The 23,087-nt window shown below is 48.2% G+C and overlaps 1 protein-coding gene across 1 annotated transcript in view; it reads right to left on the bottom strand.

The window, feature by feature from the left end:
- The window catches only part of LOC143766198 (uncharacterized), a 57,208-nt gene extending 37,504 nt beyond the window's left edge, over nt 1–19,704 (bottom strand). Inside the window, exon 1 of the mRNA XM_077253685.1 lies at nt 19,675–19,704. The gene's annotated coding sequence lies outside the window, so the exon portion shown is untranslated. The remainder of the gene's footprint in view (nt 1–19,674) is intronic.
- Between the last annotated feature and the right edge of the window lie 3,383 nt (nt 19,705–23,087).

Here is a 23,087-nt window from a genome sequence, read left to right as displayed (position 1 = left end):
ACTGGGCGCCGCCATTTTGCTTTGCAGGAGTGTAAGCGTCCCAGCACGACACTTAAGGTACCGTCTCACAGTGGCACTTTGGTCGCTACGACGGCACAATCCGTGACGTTCCAGCGATATACTTACGATCTCGCTGTGTCTGACACGCTACTGCGATCAGGGACCCCGCTGAGAATCGTACGTCGTAGCAGATCGTTTGAAACTTTATTTCGTCGTCAAGTGTCCCGCTGTGGCGGCATGATCGCATAGTGTAACAAAGGTGTGCACGATATTGTATACGATGTGCACACAGTAACCACCTCTTCTACATCGCAAATACATCATGAAATTATCGCTCCAGCGCCGTGCATTGCGAAGTGTGACCACAGTCTACGACGCTGGAGCGATAATGGAGCGACGCTGGAGCGTCACGGATCGTGCCGTCGTAGCGACCAAAGTGCCACTGTGAGACAGTACCCTAACTCTCTGCAATTACGGCAGCCCTGGGCATAGGACTCAGCAGTCGGGAACCGACCGCATATCTCCTGCTCTGATCTGGCCACGCCCCCCTGGGCTGTCTCCACATCACAGCAGAGGCAGGAGGTCAGCGCCATCTTTCTTCAGCCCACAGTGTATGTGAGCTCCACTCACTGTGACTGAGAGCTGCGCTGTTATAGGAGGGACCGCTCCAGCTGCCTCTCCTTTCACACTGTCAGCAGTCAGCCCGGCCGTTCCCTGTCCTCTGCTATGCTGCCTAGTGCCCTGGCTCTAATCTCTAGAATCGCTAGAGAGGGTGAATTGCTGAGGCCTGATGTCCTCTATCAGGAGCTGCAGAGAGGTAACAGAGGGGGGAGGGGGAGAATCTCTGTGCTGCTCCGACCCTGCCTCACTGCAGCCACTGATCAAGGACATCAGACCGTGTATCTATCACTATACTGTGCTGAGCCATGTATCTAATCCTCTGCTGTGTGATATTGTCTGCTGTGCCGTGTACCTAATCCTCTCCTGTGTGATACTGTGCTGAGCCGTGTATCTAATCCTGTCCTGTGTGATACTGTCTGGTGAACCGTGTATCTAATCCTATCCTGTGTGATACTGTCTGGTGAACCGTGTATCTAATCCTCTCCTATGCATTCCTCTCCCCCCTGCATATCTTTCCCCATTGCACACACAACTCAATGCATGTGATAACAGGAGCTGCAGGGGTCATGCTGTATTATGGCATTATGTGAGATCTATATGACGGTATTATGTGATCTGTATGGTGGTGTTATGCTTGATCAGTATTGTGAGAATTATATGGTGGTATTGTGTGTGATCTATATGGCGGTATTATGTGAGAACACTATGGCAGTATTATGTGTGATCTATATGGTGGTATTATGTGAGAACACTGGCAGTATTATGTGTGATCTATATGGTGGTATTATGTGAGAACACTATGGCAGTATTGTGTGATCTATATGGCGGTATGTGAGAACACTGGCGGTATTATGTGTGATCTATATGGTGGTATTATGTGAGAACTGTATGACAGTATTGTGTGTTCTATTTGATAGTATTTTGTGTGATCTATATGGCGGTATTATGTGAGAACACTATGGCAGTATTGTGTGAACTATATGGCGGTATGTGAGAACACTGGCGGTATTATGTGTGATCTATATGGTGGTATTATGTGAGAACTGTATGACAGTATTGTGTGTTCTATTTGATAGTATTTTGTGTGATCTATATGGCGGTATTATGTGAGAACACTATGGCAGTATTATCTTCAGAAAGCGGACCCATTCTAGGGTGGTTCTGGCTTAGCACCTGCACACGGGTCTGGGGTAATAGAGGGGCAGCATGACCTCCAGTTAGGTGCAGTCAGGGGAAGGCTGGTGAGGCAGCTGAAGAGAGGGGTCTCATTTTTATCCTTACTATATGGCTACATTTCCTTCCCAGCGTCACCCCGGACTTCGCCTGTCGCCTCGCTTTCACACATCGCCAGGACAGGATGGGGAAGACAGGATCTGAGGAGGGGAATGGGGTCTTTGCATGCAAAGTCTGGATCAGAACAGGCCATCAATCCCTGAAATGTTTCCTGGATTTCTGTGGAGCAGACGGTCCATCCATGTGTATAAAAGACAGCGCTCTATGTACAATCCCTGGCTGCTCCGCGCACCAAACAGGGTGCCCCCCATAGACCAGCACACTGCTCTCCTGAAATACTCTGCGCTGCGGTCACCCTGCTCCCTCCACCACATATCTCCCAGAATCCTTGCTGGCTGCCATCCTCGGTGACTGTCTACTTGTCAGTGTAAGGCTGCTTTCACACTAGCGTCGGTACGGGCCCGTCGCAGTGTGTCGGGCCGACGTACCGACGCATGCTGTGAAAGAAATGCCCGACGTGGGCAGTGGAAGCAGTCTTACGACGCTTCCGCTGCCCCATTGTAATGTCCGGGGAGGAGGGGGCGGAGTTTCGGCCACACATGCGCGGCCGAAAATGGACTCGACGCACAAAAAAAGTTACATGTAATTTTTTTTGTGGCGGTGGTCCGCCAAAACACGACGCGACCGTCGCACCATGGTTGTGACGTGTGGCAATATGTTGCAATGCGTCGGTAATGTAAGTCTATGGGGAAAAAACGCATCCTGCAGACAACTTTGCAGGATGTGTTTTTTTTCTCCTGAACGACGCATTGCAACGTACAGCCAACAACGCTAGTGTGAAAGTAGCCTAAGGCTGCCGTCACACTAGCAGTATTTGGTCAGTATTTTACCTCAGTATTTGTAAGCCAAAACCAGGAGTGGGTGATAAATGCAGAAGTGGTGCATATGTTTATATTATACTTTTCCTATCGCCACGACAGCACCCACAACGAGAGAGGGGATCCGCCCACCTTCCGGACAGGAACCTACAGGTTAAAAAGGGGCGGCCCCCCTCACCCTCCAGTTTGGGTTCCTGTCCGGACGGCGGGAGCCTACAGTTTTCAGAGCTTACCTGGGTCCGCCAAGCCTCTGTGCGGTGTCCAGGTGAGAACGGCAGAGTCGGGGGCCTGGAAGCAGCGTCGGGAGAAGTCCTGTGTCCAGCTTCCCCCCTCGTCTGGCAAGGAGCGGCCCGTGGATGATGGCCGAGCGGTCGAGGTGGCGTTTCCGGGGGAAGGCACGCCGCCCCGGGTCGTCCACGCGCGCGACGCTGCAGGAGCAGGTCGGCTCTTGTGACCCGGAAGTGATTCAACGACTTCCGGAGGAAGAGCGCGGGACCTTTGAAAAGAAAGCAGCGCTTGGTGAGTGGTGTGCGGCAACATGTCTTCCACAGGAGACGCCGAACACCGACAGTTAGGAGAGCAGAGGAGCAGCAGCAGATCTCGTTGTGGGGATGTGGCACGCGGGCAGCAGGACCCTGGCACGTCACGTCGCACCTCATCCCCTCAGAAACCGGTACTCTATTTTTCATCAGCGGTGGTGAGTTTGATATTGAGCCATTGGCTGATAAAACTGTCTTCTATATTATGCTTGTTTTATAGGGGAAAAAGGTCTCGAAGTCCAAGCATAAGCAGTGTGCGTTATGCACGGAGCCACTACCTGACACCTATGTAAAAAAATTATGTCAGTTATGTATATGCCGTACGTTAGAAGAAGAGGCCCCCCTCCGTGTATCGGATTTGAGGGAAGTAATTAGGGAAGAAATAAAATCGTCCCTTAAAACTAAACGGCATGAAAAGAGTAGTATGGAAATAATATCCGATTCCAGCCCTTCATTGCAAGAAGGCGAGTGCTCGGAGAGTTCATTATCATCCTCCTCAGATGAGGAAGGAAGGCCTTGCTTTTCCACCGACAATATGGAGGCTTTAATTAAGGCAGTCCGGGCAACTATGGGTGTGGCGGAGAGTAAAGAGCCAAAAACAACCCAGGAGATCATGTTTGCAGGACTGAGCCAGAGAAGTCGCAAAGCTTTTCCCGTGGTAGATACCATTAAAGATCTGGTCATACGAGAGTGGGACAAACTGGACAAGGGGTTCTTGCCTTCGGCCGCAAAAAGGAGGTACCCCTTTGAGGATGACACCTTATCCCAGTGGGTGAAAATCCCGAAGGTGGATGCGGCAGTAGCATCTACCTCGAAGACAGCCTCGCTACCAATAGAGGATGTGGGACTCCTTAAGGATCCCTCAGACAGGAAGGCTGACATGCTCCTTAAAAAAGTGTGGGAAGCATCATCTGGAGCCTTTAAGCCCGCAATCGCAGGCACCTGTACGGCAAGATCAATCATGGTCTGGGTGACTCAGCTGGAAGAACAGCTTAAAGCTAAAACACCTAGGGATAAATTATTGAACTCCCTGTCTCAGAGAAGGAGCAGCTTATCTGGCGGATGCCTCGATTGACTCCCTGAAATTGGCTGCAAGATCGGCGGGGCTCTCAAATGCAGCCCGACGGGAACTTTGGCTAAAGACCTGGAAGGGGGATGCTCAGGCAAAGGCCAAATTATGCTCCATTCCATGTAGGGGTGAGTACCTATTCGGCCCGGTGCTGGATGACATCCTTGCAAAGGCAGAGGACAGAAAGAAGGGATTTCCTAAAGCATTTAATCCCACTTTTAGGAATGCCTTCCGGAGACGCATACCCTTCAGAAAATTCCAGTCAGACCAGCAGGGGTATAATCGTGACTGGGAGACGTCGGATCAAAAGAAGAAAGGTGGATACTATAAAAACCCTTCATCTTTCTCAAGAAGAAGACGTAATTACAGATAAGACAGATCTGCCAGTAGGGGGAAGACTAAAGTTCTTCTCAGCAGAATGGCAAAAAATAACTTCTAGTGCCTGGATAATGGGGGTAGTCGAGTCAGGATTAAAATTAGAATTTTTGAGAACTCCCCCAAATCATTTTATTATAACATCACTGGATGCTCCGGCCCAACAACAGGCCTTAGAATTAGAGATTCAACAATTGCTTACAAAGCGAGTTATTGAAGAAGTACCAAAACATCAGGAGAAGACGGGCTTTTATTCTCCGCTGTTCTTGATCTCTAAGGCCTCTTTCACACTTCAGTTGTTTGACGTCAGTCTAAAACCGTCATTTTCCTCAAAAAACGGATCCGTTTTTTTTTTTGACGGATCCGTTTTTTCCCCCATAGACTTGCATTAGCGACGGATTGTGACGGATGGTCGTCCGTTCCATCCGTCAAAATTTAGCGGACGTCATCTAGACATTGACGTTCATCTAGACGTTTTTTGTCTCCGTTGAAATGGCGGATCGCGACGGATCCGTCGCGTCCGTCATTTCATAGAATGGCCACCTATGGGCGACGGATCCGTCGCGATCCGTTTTTTGGCGGATCCGTCGCCCCAATCCGTTTTTTCAATTGCGCATGCTCCAAAAAGTATATACAACCCCCGAGTAACGGATCCGTCAAAAAAACGGATCCGTTACATCCGTTTTTTCAACAATTGTGACGGATCCGTCGATCCGTCACTTTGTCGGAAGTGACTGACGCCAAACGACTGAAGTGTGAAAGAGGCCTAAGCCTGATGGGTCCTTTAGGACTATCATAAATTTACGTAAATTGAATAAATATCTTCAGTACCACGCTTTTAAGATGGAATCCATTAAATCAACTGCTAAGCTTTTGTATCCTAGGTGCTACATGTCGGTCTTGGATCTAAAGGATGCGTATTACCATCTTCCAGTTCACAGAAATCAGGCTACGTTCACACTAGCGTTGTGCGCCGCTGCGTCGGCGACGCAACGCACAACGCACGCAAAAACGCGGCAAAACGCACGCAAAAACGCTGCGTTTTGCGACGCATGCGTCGGTTTTTGCCGAAAATCGGACGCAAGAAAAATGCAACTTGTTGCGTTTTCTTGGTCCGACGCTTGCGGCAAAAAAGACGCATGTGTGGCACAACGCAACAAAAAAAACGCATGCGTCCCCCATGTTAAGTATAGAGGGCGCATGACGCATGCGTCGCCGCTGCGTCGCCGACGCAAACCCGACGCACATTAGCTTAACGCTAATGTGAACGTAGCCTCACCAGCAATTCCTCAGGATGGCAGTATGGGTAAACCATCAGATTAAACATTTCCAATTTTTAGCAATGCTCTTTGGCCTGTCCATGGCACCAAGAGTTTTTACAAAAGTTGTGCCAGAAGTAATGGCCCATGTCAGGGAAAAAGAAACCCTTGTAGTGCCCTATCTAGACGATTTTTTAATAATTGGAAATTCAATTGCTCAGTGTACATCTAGGGTAAATGCCATAATATCATCCCTACAGGAACTCGGATGGATAATCAACTGGGAAAAGTCAAAACTAGAACCCACAAGACATCAATTGTTCCTAGGAGTTCTTCTAGACTCAGAAAATCAGTCATCCTTCCTACCAGACGAAAAGAAGCAGAAGATCATTCGGAGGATCACGGCTGTAAGGAAAGCTCCAAACTTAAGTTTAAGAGACGCAATGTCTCTACTAGGATCTTTGACTGCGTGTATATCGGCGGTGAGATGGGCTCAGGCTCACACCCGAATGCTTCAATATGAAGTTCTTCAAGCAGAAAAAGATCTTCACGGTGCTCTGAGCAGAAAGTTCAGTCTATCACCTGCCACTCTTCACGATCTCAGATGGTGGCTCAATCTGGCACATTTGTCAAAAGGAGTTCTCTGGACCATCACTCCGGACAATGTGGTTACAACAGATGCCAGTCCGTTCGGTTGGGGAGCCCATATGGCAGACACTCTAACCCAGGGGCGTTGGTCAGTTCAAGAGTCCCAGAATTCCTCAAACCTAAGAGAGCTGGCTGCAGTCAACCAGGCTCTTCTTTGCTTACTACCTTCCCTGAAGAGTTCGCACGTACAGATACAGACAGACAATATGACTGTGGTGGCCTACATCAATCATCAGGGAGGGACAAGGTCACGATCCCTAATGACCACTACAGCACAGATATTGTCTCTGGCCGAGAATCACTTTCAATCTCTGTTGGCAGTTCATATAAAGGGGGAACTCCATATAAAAGCAGACTACCTCAGTCGTCATTCCCTTCGTCAGGGAGAGTGGTCCCTAGACCAACACATATTCAATCAAATAGTCAATCTGTGGGGATTGCCGATAATAGATCTGTTTGCTACGAGGGAGAACAGGAAGGTCAGGAGGTTCGCATCCTTACACATAGCAGACCAACCATTCATTGTGGATTCCCTGCGCGTCCGTTGGGACTTCCAGCTAGCATATGCCTTCCCCCCTATGTGTCTAATTCCGATAGTTCTCAGGAAAATCCGGGAGGAAGGAGCCAGAGTAATTTTAATCGCCCCCTTCTGGCCCAGGAGGCCTTGGTTTTCTCTCCTCAAAACAATGTCTGTGACCGATCCCTGGGTGTTGCCAGTGGTTCCGGAACTCCTCTCTCAAGGTCCATTTCGTCATCCAGATTTGGAGACTCTTCACTTAACGGTGTGGAACTTGAGAGGGAGCTTCTGAAGGAGAGGGGGTTCTCCGATGCTTTAATAGCTACCTTATTGAAAAGCAGGAAGGAAGTTACTACTAAGATCTATACGAAGATTTGGAAAAAATTCCTTATGTTTTATCAGCAACCCTTGGGAGATAATGCTCCAATTTCATCTATTTTAGAATTTCTTCAGAAAGGCTGGGAATTGGGTTTAGCAGTCAACACTCTAAGAGTTCATGTTTCAGCCTTGGGAGCTCTATATAACAGTGATATAGCTGGTAATAGATGGGTTGCTAGGTTTATTAAGGCTTGTCAGCGTTCTAACCCAATCCATATTGCAAGAGTACCCCCTTGGGATCTAAATTTGGTGCTTGAGGCGTTGACCGAACCTCCTTTTGAGCCTTTAGACTCTATCTCGTTAAAAAATTTAACCTTAAAAACAGCCCTACTTTTAGCATTAACGTCTGCCAGGAGGGTCAGTGATATACATGCGTTATCAGTAGATCCTCCTTACCTAATAATTCTCCAGGATAAGATTGTCTTAAAACCTGATCCTGCATACTTGCCAAAAGTAGCAACTAAATTTCATAGAAGTCAGGAGATTTATTTACCATCTTTCTATGAAAATCCAGGTTCAGAAGAGGAGAAAAAATATCATACCCTAGATGTTAAGAGGGCAATATTAGAATACCTGGATAGGACACAAAGCTGGAGACAGAGTAGGGCTCTGTTTATTTCTTTCCAGAATCGGAAAAAGGGTTCTGGTGTCACGAAAAACTCTATCGCCAGATGGATTAGAGTAGCGATATGTCTTGCCTACTCTGCCAGGGGAGTAACACCACCAGAAGGCATCAGGGCGCACTCCACTCGGGCCATGGCATCATCCTGGGCAGAGAAGGCAGATGTCCCCATCGAAATGATATGTAAGGCGGCAACTTGGTCATCACCTTCTACCTTTTATAAGCACTATCGCCTTGATCTATCTGCTAATTCCAGCTTGCAGTTTGGCCGTTCAGTACTTAGTGCTGTGGTCCCTCCCAGTTAAATAGTCTTTGAAAGTCTCTCGTTGTGGGTGCTGTCGTGGCGATAGGAAAACCGGTTTTTACGTACCGGTAATAGGATTTTACAGAGTCCACGACAGCACCCATACATTCCCCCTCATTTTTTGTTACTTATTCCTGCACTTTGTTGGAAGGTGTGCCTTAGAGATCACTCTATAGAGGTGGTGGTATTTAGTAGTGTTTAAGATAATATTGTCATGTACTGATTCATTGGCGGTATCCCTTGTACTCTGGAACACAAACTGGAGGGCGAGGGGGACCGCCCCTTTTTAACCTGTAGGTTCCTGTCCGGAAGGTGGGCGGATCCCCTCTCTCGTTGTGGGTGCTGTCGTGGACTCTGTAAAATCCTATTACCGGTACGTAAAAACCGGTTTTCCTCTAATTGTTCCACTCTTGGTTTTGGCTACAAATACTGAGGTAAAATACTGACCAAATACTGCTAGTGTGACGGCAGCCTTACTCTGCAGTCAGCAACAAAATGGCTGCTCACTGGGTTCCTGAATATCATCCTCTTATCCCTTAGCAAACACCCAGAAGGGGAGGAGAGGAGACATCACACACGTCAGCAGACTCCGCCCATAATTACTGCAGTGCTGTAATGTGAGCTGTTTGTACGCTAGGTTTTTCTGAAATTTCAGCAGCTGCTCCCCCTAGTGTTTAAAAGTGGAAATTCCAAAACTTTTCAAATTATTTTTCATATTTTACTAAATTATAAACAAATGATATTTTTTAAGAAAATGTAAACATTAATTCTTTACATTTTTACAATTTCTGTAAAAAAAATTTGTTTGATGGCACCTTCCCTTTAATAAACCAAATAAGACTGTTATGTGTGAGATATCGTGCCTGAAGTGTTTATCCTACTGCCAAGCGAGTATTCCCCAACTCACTCAGGTAGCGTATTCCCACATATGGTGTTTCGAATGCGGGCACGGTCCAAGAAGCACATGTTGCAGCGCTGGCTGATCTGAGCCAGAGGAGTAAACGGTCTAAGAACCGTGTGTAACAGACAGGAGTCTATGCTGACCGGTTTCAGTGAGAGACTGTGAAGTTTTTTTTCCTCAAGTCAACTTGCTGTGGCTCAGTGAGGTCACGAAGTTTGCAGGAGCTGGTGAAGAGTTGAAGGGGGGGGGGGGGGAAGACTTTTTGTTTGTTTGCAGACTCTTAAAGGGACAGTACAAGCCCAGAGACATAAGGGTGTACTGGGCGAACTGGGGCCTGAGTGCGGTGGGGAAGTCCACGGGGTGTCCCTAAAAGGGGTGGTGTCCATAAAAGTGGGTGGTGACCCAAATGGGGATGATTGCCCAAAAGGGGGTGGAGCTCCAAATAGGGGCGGTAACCCGAAGAAGGGTAGTCGCCAAAAAAGAGGTGGAATCTCGGGAAATGGTGGTTTCCCAAAAGGGGCAGGAGCATCCCAAAGAGGTACCGCAGACAAATTGGTGCCCGGGGCCTGTGAGTTATGTGTGTCCAGTATGTTGTGTGAACTATCCACCTGGTGAGAGTTTACGGGGGTGTGCCCTGCGGATGCATGACATGGAAATGTATGGACTGGTCAATTCTGGGGGCCCAGTGACTCTACTGAGGGTTGCACCTGAGGGACTCGAAATACCCGGTAGGAAGGTCAAGGTCACCTGCATCCATGGGCACACTAAGGGTTTTCCAGTAGTCAGGGTGGTCCTAGAGACTGCCATGGACCGTGCAATCCGTGATGTGGCCGTAGTCTCAACCTTACCCTGCCCAGTGATAATTGGCCGGGACTCTAAGTTCTTCACAGACTTGTGGGAGAAGGGAGCTTCTTTACAACAGGTGAATGGAGGGCTCTCAGCTGGTGGGGTTGCGTACCTTAAAACATGTGTTCCTCCCAAAGTTGAAGGGTCAAATGTCGGGTTGACCAGTGGGGAGGGAGCGTCTGCCCAACTGACGGACATGTCACCTGATGTGTACCCCAAGAAGACTGTAAGTGACGTGGTTAATAAAACCCCTGAAGCTGACACCCGGTTACGGAGCAGCCGGAAGGTTCACCATGTTGTGGGGGGTGAGACTGGCTCTGGGGGTGACTGTGACATGTCATAGCCGGTAACAAGCGCTAGAGCGGAGTATGATGCTGTGTTATCAGAGGTACTGACACAGGGAAACGACAGGGCTCCACAGGCTGAAGTCATGATAGCGGTGGCAGCCATTCCAGAAAATGTGACATGTTTAGATGGGGACGGCTGGTTCCCGGATGACCGATCGGGTGGTGGTGACTCCCATTCAGACGGTGACGAAAGCGGAAAAGAGGGCAGTAAGACTGACTCTAGTATAAATAGCAAAGCTTCCTCCCGTCGCCGAAGACGTAAAAGAGGGAAAGGGGCTGAACAAATTGCACCCTCGGAGAAGACTGTTAAAGAGGAGACAGGGACAGGTGCCAATAAAGATAATGTCCCTGAGATAGAAGTCGCCAACTCCGCGCAGCTGGATCAGGTGCGTTACCTGGAGTCCGAGCTCTCAGCAGTCAAGGCCTGGTTTGTAGCGAAGGAAGCACAGGGGTTCCAGGAACTCGCTAAAGGATTGTCTCATGAAAAGCAAAAGGTAACAGATTTACAGGCCGAGTTAAGGCATCTGAGACAAGCCGCTGAGCACAGAGTAGATGAACTGGAGAAGGAAGTCTCTGAGCTCAAACATCACCTGTGAACGTGGCAAAGCGTGAATAAAGCCTTAAAGGAAGATGTGGATGTGCTCAGGGAAGCATTAAATGGTCTTCTGCAAGAGAAGGAGATGCTGGTCACAGACTCACAGCGACGGTACCAGAGTGGTAACAAGGTGAAGTTGCCAGTGCCCATCCTGGCCAACGTTCTGGAACAGTGTAAAGCGGAGGAAGAATTGGCACTAAAAACAGAACAAGACAGTCACCCGGTCGTGGCAGATGTCTTAATGGAAAGGTCCATGGCAAAAGGGGAGCCGTCCGTCCATGAAGAGAGTGAGATCCTGCTCTTCAAGTGTGTGATAGATGTACCCGAAGATGTGCAAGATGCGTGTATCAATGAGGGTGTGCATGAGACCTTTAGGAAAACAGTGGAAGCATGTAGTGTGAACTGGGCCCCAGAGACTAAACAGTTGGTGATACTGTCGACTATGGAAGTCACACTGAAGCGGGTGGCTATCCTGAAGGATATGCACCTACAATGTCTCCGTACGAAACAGATGATCTTGTTGAGAAATAAGGAAGCCGCTCGACGTTTGGAGCATGCCAGGAAAGCTCAAAGTCGGCTGGGCTTTGTGGAAGACATTGTTCAAGTACCCAGAAGTCTGGTGGGGAAAGTCATTGGAAGGTTTGGAAGAGTGGTGCAGGACCTGGTGAATAGATCCGGTGTGGCAAGAGTGAGGATTCCAGATGTTGGCGAAGTCCAGGTAACTGGTGAAGATGAGATGGTTCCATTTGCTGTAATTGGCTCAGTAGCCTTAGGAGCATTCGAGTGCTTCTTGAATACCGGGTGACGTATCTAAAGGAGATAGAGCAGCTAAGACTGGAACGTCTGAAGATTAATAAACAGCTGCAAAATATAAGATGGCGACCATTTCCAACCCAGGGTATGGAGATACAAAAAGGTACCCTAAAGAATAGAGTTCAAAGTAGTGACTCCTCTGTTAGCTCGAGGCTGAGTGACCGAGGTGGGAGACCTGGTAGCAGATGTAGTAGCGGAGGGTCAGACTCAGACCAGACAGTCAGCTCGACTGTAAGTGGGTTGACCAAAAGGAGTCTGCTGACACAGACAGGTGGTGACTCAAGGGTTGAAGCCCAGGACCGACAAACTGACCGCTGGGGGTGGGGGAGGCCTATCAAAGGTGACGTAGGTTCCCGGTATCGGAACCCCGGGTTTATGTCATGTGTCCACCCCAATAGGGTTGAACAAAGGGGGGAGGTATGTGGTGCAGTGACCAATGTTGCAGCCAGGGGGCGCTGCATGTGCACTTCGGGATGCACTTGGAGACATAATTGTGTTGAAACAACGACTGGTCATGTGATTGATGGACAGTATGTATCGCAGAGGTGGGTGGCCCTGTGATGGAAGCCTGGGTATGTTTTGCTCAAGCAGATCTACTACTGAGGGATTTGTTTACATTGGGAAGGCTTCCAGGTGATTGGAGAGATGGGTGGGTTCAGTCACCTACAAACCCACCCAAAGAGGCGTGTCTGAACACGAAAGGTGGTTTTGTGTGAAAGGACCTGTGGTGATGTCACGCTCACCTGACTGGCCATGTGACAGGTACCTGGGTGTGGTTACACCTATGAAAAGGAGGTGTGTGTAGCCCAGGCAGAGTGAGTGTTTGGGACTCTGTCAGAGTGGACACACTTCCATGTGTCCTGGCTGGACACCGCAGAGTGGCCTGTGTGCTTTAGGTCCTGGACGGTCAGTGTTGGAGGCTCTTGGGATTGGAGTCGTCCTGGAAGCACTGTGAGACCGTCGACCTGGACGGTCAATGTCGTGAGGACCATGGGACTGACCGGTAGTCAGCATGAGGAGTGGAACTCCAGAAAGGTAACCCCGGACAAGGGGATTATATTATACAGCAGAAAAGCCTATCGGCTGCATGAACGGACTGAGGGTCGTGATAAGTTCATGCAATGGACTGTACGTCATGCGGTTTATGACACTTTAACAAACCAAATAAGACTGTTATGTGTGAGTGTGTGAGATATTGTGCCTGAAGTGTTTATCCTACTGCCAAGCGAGTATTCCCCAACTCACTCAGGTAGCGTATTCCCACACCCACTAAAAACAATTAGAAGCAGACGATATACAACCAGTAGGGGTATATTTTGAGGAAAAGGAAGGAGATCCAGCTCAACGATGTAGTGAAAAATCCATAACTTTATTCACTTCCAATAATGTCGTGTAAGGATAAAACATCAGCATGCAATAGAATAAAAACAAGATCCAAGATCAACGCGTTTCTGGTGGCACAGCACCCTTAGTCATGAAGTGAATAAAGTTATGGATTTTTCACTACATCGTTGAGCTGGATCTCCTTCCTTTTCCTGTTCGTCCACGTCTTGACACAGCGGTTCCGTGCTCCGAGTTCCTGGGAATGTCAGTATGGTGAGCTGGACTTTGTTTCTTCTTACTTTGTATATTTTGAGGACATACCATATGCAAATTAGCACCTCTAATTTACTTTTAGAAAAATATATCCATCTGCATTGGAACGCTAGCTATATGTATGTGCTCTAAAGTCCTACATTCTCAATAGCTTTATGTGTGTGCTCTGGAGCCTGACATTTTCAATAAATATACACGCTTAATTTTATTTTTGTATGAAGACACTAAGATTACTAATCTATTCTGTGCACACTGTCACTGTAGGTTGAGTGGTGTCTACACATATTACTCTAGTATCCCTATCAGAGGGAGCACTTAGGTAATCCCAATACATCCTCCTAAGCGCAAGTTCACAATTTCATATTTCACACCCTAGAACAGCTTGCCTTTTTTGCTGCTGGATCATACTCATGTGCAGTCTGTGATCTATTAGTATACCCAAATCTTTTTCACACGTGCTGTTGCTTAGTTCTATTCCTCCCATTCTGTAGATGTTTTTTTTTGTTTTTCTTGCCCAGATCTAGAATCTTGCATTTCTCCCTGTTAAATACCACTCTATTAGTCACTGCCCCTTGTTCAAGATTATCTAGACCCTTCTGTATCATTTATCTTTCTTCTCTAGTGTTAGCTATCGCCCCTAGCTTTGCATCGTCTTCAAATTTGATTAGTTTACTTTCAGTTCTCTTATATAATCATTTACAAAAAATGTTCAACAAGACTTGAGCCAGGACAGAGCCTTGTGGTCCTACACTTAAAACACTTTTCTAATTAGATGCAAAACCATTTATCACCACTCTTTTAGTACGTTCACTGAGCCAGTTACTGAGCCTAATTGTAGCCTAGGCAATCCCATACTTGGTAATTTTTTCAATAAGGATAGTATGAGACACTTAATCAAATGTTTTGCTGAAGTTGAGATACACTATATCTACAGCATTTCCCTGATCGACCAAGTCAGTTATTCCATCATAGAAGGAAATTAGGTTAGTCTGGCATGACTTGTTTGCTACAAAACTATGCTGACTCTGGTTAACTACCGTATTCTTATCCAAATAATTACATACACACTGTTTAATAATTTGTTCAAAGATTTTTCCTCTCTGAAAACACTATTTGTGTATTTCCCAGAGGAGCATTGCGGCTTTAAGTCTCCTCATCTCGGCATGATTAACATATCACTCTCCGCAAGGAGAAACGTTACTTCTTCAATCCCGACGCCTCTCATACAGCCAAACCAGATCTCACACTTTGCACTGACGAGGGGCAGTACCCGCAACCCAGTGTCTACAAATTGAGATTCTGTTTTTGGCTTTTATCCTAAGTCATGTAACAAGACTCGTTAAAGGGTCGACATTAACTTCAAGGATTGCCACTTCCTATAGGTGGCACTAGAGTTCTAGTCCTCTTCCTCTCTGAAGACACTATTTGCACAGTACCCTAGGATGTAGTTAATCTGAACAAAGATTTAAATTCATTTAAATCAGCTGAGTATTCCCTCACCATGTCTCTATTTATGGATAGTGTGGATTCTTTTATTCCTTCAATAGCACCATCAAGTGCACTACATGTGGCTGCAGGAGGTCACAGTGGTTGGCCTTGCAGACTAGTGGCCACCTCCCCCGGCCTTAATGGTGTCACCTGGATCTGGGTGCTTATATCTCCCAACTTCCTGTTGGGAGTTGCGGGTGTTATTTTCTATTTGCACTTTCCTGTTGAGGCTTGGAGCTGCAGCAGTCGGCTAGCAACCTCTTTGGCGTGTCGGACAAAGGTGTTTCTCTCCGAGTCTACTCAAGCTAAGTGTTCCCCTTGATTTGTGTATTGTAGCTATCTTTAGTGTTAGTGGGGTTCGACCAGCGTCACCCCTTCATTCCCTAAGCAGGGTTGACCAGGACTATCCTGCTCGGTGATAGGTGAGGAACCTATTTAGGGTCTCTTAGGGCAGACAGGGTGATGTTAGATCTAACTAGGGGTCTCCACGCTCAGCTTCTCTAGTCTTGGGGCCCCCCTTCCCCTTATCCCTTTGTGTTGCACTTCTTCTGTCACACACAGTGTAGGACAGACTATCAGTTGATGTTATTTTATTAGAGAACACAGATGCAAAATAGAAATGTAAAAGTTCGACCTTCTCAGCATTATTTTTCACCACTTCTTCATCCTGCAAAAATCCTATAGAATCTTTTACTTTTCTTTTGCTTTTGACATACCCACAAAATCCTGTTTTATTGCTTTTAGTCTCCCTTGTACTCTGTATTAGTGATGAGCTATCTTCGAGTTGCCGTGGCTGCATGTCTTGCGGCTGTTCGACAGCCACAACACATGCAGGGGTTTTCCTTAATGTAATCCCTGCATGTGTTGCGACAGCTGAAAAGCCACAAGACATGCAGCTGCGGGGACTCAAACACAATGTTCGAGCACACTGAAGACACTCTACTAGCACTCAGGCATGCTCAGATAACACCTTATCTGAGCATGTTCGCTCATTACTACTCTAAATAAAATCAATATTTGGTGACCGCTCTTTGCCTTCATCACTCCTAGGTAAAACTTTCACATGAAGGAATTCGGCAGTGAGGTTGTTCTAAACATCTTGGAAAACTGACCCCACATCTTCTTTGTATGAGGCTTGGGCAGATAGTTCGGTCTCTTCATGTGATCCCAGACAGACCCAGTGATGGATGTTGAGATCAGGGATCTGTGGGGCTGTATTGTCACTTCCAGGACTCTCTTGTTCTTCTTTACTCTTTAAAGCATTTTTAATGTTATTGGCCGTATGTTCGTGGTCATTGTTCTGCCGATTACATTTGGAGCCAATCAGTTGCCTCCCTGACGGTATTGCATGATGGAATGGTATTTCTCAGCATTGAGGACACCAGTAATCCTGATCAAGTCACCAGTTCCAGTCAATGAAATGCCCCAAACTCGCAGGTTCATCCACCATGCTTCACTGCTGCGCTAGACCCTCATTATTTCGCCACCCTTCAACCCTTCAAGAACAAACTTTCTTCTGCTACAGCCAAATATTTCACATTGTGACTGCTCAGTCCAGAACTCCTGCTGACATTACTCTACCCCACAGTTCTTATGTTGACTCACTTAGCCTTGTTTCCTTATTGAAGATATGATCACTTTATATTTTTTTTTTTTTGTAGATTTTGAAAACCTTAAATGTTTTCCGTTATGCTTGGCCCGATGGCTTATAACCAGGGCCCGCGTTTGGCACAGGCAGACCAGGCAGGCGCCTGGGGCCCCCACCTACAAGGGGGTCCCCACCTACAAGGGGGCCCTCTGCATCTGCAACCCCTGTATGAAGTGCCCAGAGGGTTTTCAGCAGTGAATAATGCTGTGCATTGCTCTGTAGTCCAAGAACGTGTCTTCCAAACCCCCCTTGAGACCCCCTCAGTGCAGTGATTTACTCATGTGGTCCCGGAGCTCTGTGCTGATTGCTGTAGGATCAGGTTTCACAGTCACATACAGCAGGGATCAGCATGGGCTCTGACCAGTCACTAAATCATCGCTTGTAATCTGACAGGGCGACCTCCTGTCACTACTGTCTGGATGACACAAGACAGGAATATTGTCTGCTGAATCAGGGTATTTATTATATAGAAATAAATGAATTCCCACGTGAAACAATAAGGGTAAACCATACACATATATAGTACAGGTGTGCATAGGAATCAGCGTTTTTGGTGCATTTTTTTTTTGCAGCCAAATCCTGCTCTCTTGGCAGTAAAAACACTGCTTTCAAAGCACCCATTTTTTAGGGTATGTGCAGAGGATCCGGAAATAGCAGCCCCTTGGATGCAGCGGACATGTGCTGCGTCCAAAGTGCTGCCATCTTTTGAACACAGGTGATTCCGCGTGTGTTCATTGATCTGTGCGGAATCACCGCATCCTATACCTTGCACGGGTGAGATTTCTCTTGTGGAGACTCGCGTCTGCGCCAGATAAATTGACATGCTGCAGCCTGGACAGGCGCGTCCCATGTCCGTCTCTGCGGGTGAGGTGTGGGTGTCAGTGCGCGCACAGTAGAGATGGAATTTCTTGGAATCCCATCCACTATACTGTAACATCTGGCCGCTGCGGGTTGGACGCTGCACAAGTACACAGCAGCCGACCTGCAGCGTTTTCTGATTGTAGACACACACCCTTAGAGCTTTTGCTGTTTGTTTTTTACAGTATGCATTTTGTCTACAGTACATGTTTAATAAAGTTAGTGTTGTTCACAAAAAACGCAGCGAAAAACAACGTTGCAACATTTACAGCATTTTTTAAACTTTTTCATTGCTTTCTACGGGTGAAAAAAAATTGCTGAAAGCGACACGCTGCAGATTTAAAAAACGCTGCAGTTGTGAAATTCAGTCAGCATAAAATAAAAGGGTGTGCAGGAGATTTCTGAAAATCGCAGTTTTTGCTTGTGCTGTAAAATGCTGTAAACTTCTTATTTGCAGAAGAAAAAGCTGCAAAAATTCTGCATATGAACACGGCGAAAAGCTGCTTTTTAAAGTGCCGGCAAAACATAGGAGATTTCCGAAATCTCCTGCAGGCGCTTGTTTGTTTTCTGACTGGATTCCAGAACTGTAGCGCTTTATAAATCTGTAGCGTGTCACTTCTTTCAGTGTGTTTTCACCTGTAGAAAGCAATGAAAGAATAAAAAAGCTGCAGATATTGCAATGGCGTTTATCACTGAAATTTTTTAAGTGGTTTTGGTGAATTAAACGATTAGGTCTCCTTCACATGTTCAGTATTTCACATCAGTATTTGTAATGCAGCAGTGGAACAATGAGGCTATGTGCACACGTTGCGGAATCTGCCGTGGATTTTTCCACACAGATTCCTAAAAATCAGCAGGTAAAACGCCCTGCGTTTTACCTGCAGATTTATCGCGGAATTCCTGCGTTTTTTGTGTGGATTTCAACAGCGTTTTCACCCCTGCGGATTCCTATTATGGAGCAGGTGTAAAACGCTGCGGAATCTGCACAAAGAGCTGACATGCTGCAGAAAATACAACGCAGCGTTTCTGAGTGGTATTTTCCACAGCATGTGTATGGCGGATTTTGTTTTCCATACGTTTATGGTGTTGTACAACGCACAGAAAACTGCAGCAGATCCACAGCAAAATCGGCAGCGTGTGCACTTACCCTGAGAAACACATCACCACTTCTGTATTTCTCACCCTCCTGGTTTTGGCTTACACATACTGATGTGAAATACTGACCAAATACTGATCGTACGAATGTGGTCTTAAACATACTGTAGACAAAGCAAACATCCTCACTCGAAAAAAAAGTGTGAAAAACACCACAAAACAAGCTGAAAAACAGATGTTTTGAACGCGTTTTTACGGCTAATAGGTTTTGGCTACTGAAAAAAATGCTGCATGTGAACATAGACATAGCGTTTCAGAGTAAGACTATCTGTGGTGTTACATAGGACTGCAAGTGATATATACTAAATTATCTGTACTCAAGAGTTATCACTGTATTATCTGTGGTGTTAAAAAAAATTAAGAGGGGGTTGGGGGCAACTTTATCTTGGGGCTTGGGCCCCCGATCTTTTCTGACCCTAGCAACGCCCATGCGTACAGCTAATAGTGGCAGAAAATATGGGGGCCACAGTGTGAGCACTGGCTCCAGGCCTCTCCACCAACTGTATCCGCATCCTGCTCATGTACTGTAACCTAAATGTTTAAGTGATTTTACAATGTTAGCATTTGGGGCCCCACTTTAAATTTTTGCCTAGGGCCCCACTTTGTCTAAAACCGGCCCTGCTTATAACATATACTGCGATAGAAGTGTAACAGCAAGCAGTGAAAACTGCGGTCTCCTAGGAAGCTCAGCCACAAGATGGCGCTACATAATATACCCGAGTATAAACACACATAGGGTCCACACACACTGTATATATAAAAACACACTGACTTTATGGGGGAGATCAGGGAAAAAGGCTCCACTCAGGGTAGATGAATCCTCCAGACACTTCCCACAGTCAGTGTCGAATCGCCCTGAAGGAAGAGGAGGGATGTAAGATAGAACTGAAGTCATAAGGTCACTGCGATCACTGGTATAAGGGGGGCGCTATCTCCAGGAATGGAGGGGTTACTGCCCAGTAATGGGGAATCTCCAGCACCTACCTCCACCTGCAGAGCCGCACACCACATATATGGCTGCTCTGTGCGCACAGGACCTGTGATGAGGTCACAGGAGGGGAGGAGTCAGGGGTCACATGATCAGGGGCCTCAGTGTATGCAGGACTCTGCTGTGCTGGTTGTCATGGTGCTGGATGAGGGGAAGTTTATGTGTGGGGTCAGGAGGGGTTTACAGGGTGGATGTAGCGGAGCCTTGTGTGTACGAGGTGTACGGAGCAGAGCCGTGTGTGTACGAGGTGTACGGAGCGGAGCCGTGTGTGTACGAGGTGTACGGAGCGGAGCCGTGTGTACGAGGTGTATGGAGCGGAGCCGCGTGTGTACGAGGTGTACGGAGCAGAGCCGCGTGTGTACGAGGTGTACGGAGCAGAGCCATGTGTGTACGAGGTGTACGGAGCAGAGCTGTGTGTGTACAAGGTGTACGGAGCAGAGCCGTGTGTGTACGAGGTGTACGGAGCAGAGCCGCGTGTGTACGAGGTGTACGGAGCAGAGCCGTGTGTGTACGAGGTGTACGGAGCAGAGCCGCGTGTGCATACCTCCCAACTTTCGGGGAAGGGAAAGAGGGACAAAGTCAGTGGCGCGCGTAGCGGCAAATTTTAGGCCACACCTCTGACCACACCCATTTCACAACTAGCCATGCCCCAAGCACACCCATTTAGCACTTCTGATTACAATGTTTCGTAAAAAATAATTATAAACAAAAAAATATGGCCACGCACGACGCTCCATACAGTATAATGGCGCCACACGATGCTGGGTACAGTATAATGGCCACACATGGTTACCCCACCCCCATCATTGCCTTCTCCATCACTACACACAGACACCTTTCACCGCGCTCCCTCGCAGCAGCCGGCAGCTTCCACTCCCACGGCGCTGAATGGTGTCATCCAGCTGCGCCGCTGACTGCTCACGTCGCTGCAGCTGTGATACGCCACTGATAAAGACCTCCGTGTCTACTGTGCCAGTCAGCGTCAGAGCGAGGAGCAATATCTGCTCCGATCTGACACAGCCAGCGTCCGCTCCGTACACCTCGTACACATGCAACTCCGCTCCATACACCTTGTACATACACGACTCCGCTCCATACACCTTGCACATGCGGCTCCGCTCCGTACACGCACGGCTCCGCTCCGTACACCTCATACACACACGGCTCCTCCCCATACACCTTGTACACACACGGCTCCACTCCATACACTTCGTACACACACGGCTCCGCTCCATACACCTTATACACACATGGCTCCACTCCGTACACCTCGTATACACACAACTGCGCTCCATACACCTTGCACATGCGGCTCCGCTCCATACACCTCGTACACATACGACTGCGCTCCATACACCTTGCACAGGCTGCTCCGCTCCGTACACCTCGTACACACACGACTCCGCTCCATACACCTTATACACACACGGCTCCGCTCCATACACCTCGTACACACACGGCTCCACTCCGTACACCTCATACACACACGACTGCGCTCCATACACCTCGCACAGGCGGCTCCGCTCCATACACCTTATACACACACGGCTCCGCTCCATACACCTCGTACACACACGGCTCCACTCCGTACACCTCATACACACACGACTGCGCTCCATACACCTTGCACAGGCTGCTCCGCTCCGTACACCTCGTACACACACACGGCTCCGCTCCATACACTTTATACACACACGGCTCCGCTCCATACACCTCGTACACACACGGCTCCACTCCGTACACCTCATACACACACGACTGCGCTCCATACACCTTGCACATGCGGCTCCGCTCCGTACACCTCGTACACACACGACTGCGCTCCATACACCTTTCACATGCGGCTCCGCTCCATACACCTTATACACACATGGCTCTGCTCCGCACACCTCGTACACACGCTGCTCCGCTCCGTACACCTCGTACACACGGCTCCATACACGTTACACACACGACTCTGCTCCATACACCTTTCACACGCTGCTCCGATCCATACACCTTGTACACACACGGCTCTGCTACATTACAGTGTCAGACTGTCACAGGGGCTTTGGCTTAGCCCTTTTTATGCGTGGGGAAATAGCAGCCACTGACACTGTAATGTAGCAGAGCCGTGTGTGTACAAGGTGTATGGATCGGAGCAGCGTGTGAAAGGTGTATGGAGCAGAGTCGTGTGTGTAAGACGTGTATGGAGCCGTGTGTACGAGGTGTACGGAGCGGAGCAGCGTATGTACGGAGGTGTGCGAGGTGTGCGGAGCAGAGCCATGTGTGTACAAGATACACGGAGTGGAGCAGCGTGTGCAATGTGTATGGAGCGGAGCTGTGTGTGTACAAGGTGTATGGGGAGGAGCCGTGTGTACGGAGCGGAGCCGCATGTACAAGGTGTATGGAGCGGAGTCGTGTGTGTATGAGGTGTACGGAGTGGAGCTGCATGTGCAAGGTGTATGGAGCGCAGTCGTGTGTGTACAAGGTGTACGGAGCGGAGCCGCATGTGCAAGGTGTATGGAGCGCAGTCGTGTGTGTGTATGAGGTGTACGGAGCGGAGCCGCATGTGCAAGGTGTATGGAGCGCAGTCGTGTGTGTATGAGGCGTACGGAGCGGAGGCATGTGTATAGGAGGTGTATGGAGTGGAGCCGTGTGTGTACAAGGTGTATGGGGAGGAGCCGTGTGTGTATGAGGTGTACGGAGCGGAGCCATGTGTGTACGGAGCGGAGCCGCATGTACAAGGTGTATGGAGCGGAGTCGCATGTGTACGAGGTGTACGGAGCGGACGCTGGCTGTGTCAGATCGGAGCAGATATTGCTCCTCGATCTGACGCTGACTGGCACAGGAGACACGGAGGTCTTTATCAGTGGCGTATCACAGCGGCAGCGACGTGAGCAGTCAGCGGCGCAGCTGGATGACACCATTCAGCGCCGTGGGAGTGGAAGCTGCCGGCTGCTGCGAGGGAGCACGGTGAAAGGTGTCTGTGTGTAGTGATGGAGAAGGCAATGATGGGGGTGGGGTAACCATGTGTGGCCATTATACTACACCCAGCATTGTGTGGGGCCATTATACTGTATGGAGGATCGTGAGGGGCCATTATTGTCATGTCGGACACTGTTCAGACCAGGTCGTCTGACAGACAGCGGTAATTCCGCGTTTGACCACTGTTTGCTCATTGGCGTCGGCTAGTTTTTGTCTGGCTGCTCCGGGGTTAATTTATCTGATCCTCGGATTGGAAGCTGGGCCATGCCCATTTCCTTTAAAAGGTTCTCCTGATCTTTGGGCGTCGCAGATTATAGCTTCAGTCTTATTCGTAGTTATCTCTGTCCGGAGTGGAGAGCTGGTTGTTGGAGAATCGTTGCTGGTGGTGTATTTTCCTTTGTCTTATTTACTCCTTCCTATATTTGTATTTATTTTGCCCTGC

Source organism: Ranitomeya variabilis, chromosome 4 (genome assembly GCF_051348905.1).
Source record: "Ranitomeya variabilis isolate aRanVar5 chromosome 4, aRanVar5.hap1, whole genome shotgun sequence".
Lineage (NCBI taxonomy): Eukaryota > Metazoa > Chordata > Amphibia > Anura > Dendrobatidae > Ranitomeya > Ranitomeya variabilis.
The sequence above is the reverse complement of the archived record's forward strand: the minus strand, read 5'-3'. Positions and strand labels throughout refer to the sequence as shown.